Source organism: Mustela nigripes, chromosome 9 (assembly GCF_022355385.1).
Source record: "Mustela nigripes isolate SB6536 chromosome 9, MUSNIG.SB6536, whole genome shotgun sequence".
Taxonomy (NCBI): domain Eukaryota; kingdom Metazoa; phylum Chordata; class Mammalia; order Carnivora; family Mustelidae; genus Mustela; species Mustela nigripes.
Genome location: NC_081565.1, coordinates 4,500,740 through 4,501,345, shown reverse-complemented (window position 1 = coordinate 4,501,345; position 606 = coordinate 4,500,740). Strand labels below are relative to the sequence as shown.

At 59.7% G+C, this 606-nt stretch overlaps 1 protein-coding gene across 7 annotated transcripts in view; it reads right to left on the bottom strand.

The window, feature by feature from the left end:
- The window catches only part of RAPGEF1 (Rap guanine nucleotide exchange factor 1), a 112,836-nt gene that overhangs the window by 80,980 nt on the left and 31,250 nt on the right, over window positions 1-606 (bottom strand). The gene's annotated exons all lie outside the window — the stretch shown is intronic.

Sequence of the window (606 nt, the reverse complement as noted above, 5' to 3'; positions counted from 1 at the left end):
CCAGCAGAAAGCAGACAGGGCCAAAGCAGAGCACGGTCCAGGCTCACGACCACAGGAAGAAGCGGAGTCCGCCCTGACCTCTGTCCCTGGGGTGGAGCTGTCTGGAGCCGCCTCTGTCCCTCAGAGGAACTTGCACGTTGGGACCGGTGCCAGTTCAGAATTCAAACAATGCTCCTCCAGGGCCTCACAGCATATTTTTTCACATCATGTCACCAGCAAAGCAGCCCAAGTTGGGGCAGGAAGGCCCGTGTATTTGGGGCTGGGCCACGGTGACAGGGCTCAGGCAGGGGCCCCGCAACAGTGCAGGCTGAGGTGCCTGGGCCGGCCTCAGTGCACTTGGCCCTGCTCAGGGATCCAAAGAACCCATTATTTGTCAGGCTACCTTCTGGACCTCCAGAGGAAAAAATTTTCATTTGTCAGCAAGTATGCTCTTTCTTTCTTTCCCAGGCAGCAGGGGGAGGAGAGGCGAGCCACGGGCCCCAGCAGCCCCTGGGATACTGTAAGAGGTGCTTACTGGGCAGAGAAGGAAGAAAGTGAAAGGCCAAGGGCCGCCTGGAGAGTCCGTCCCCTCCCCTGTCACCTGGGGAAACAGGGTGCCCCCCCCCC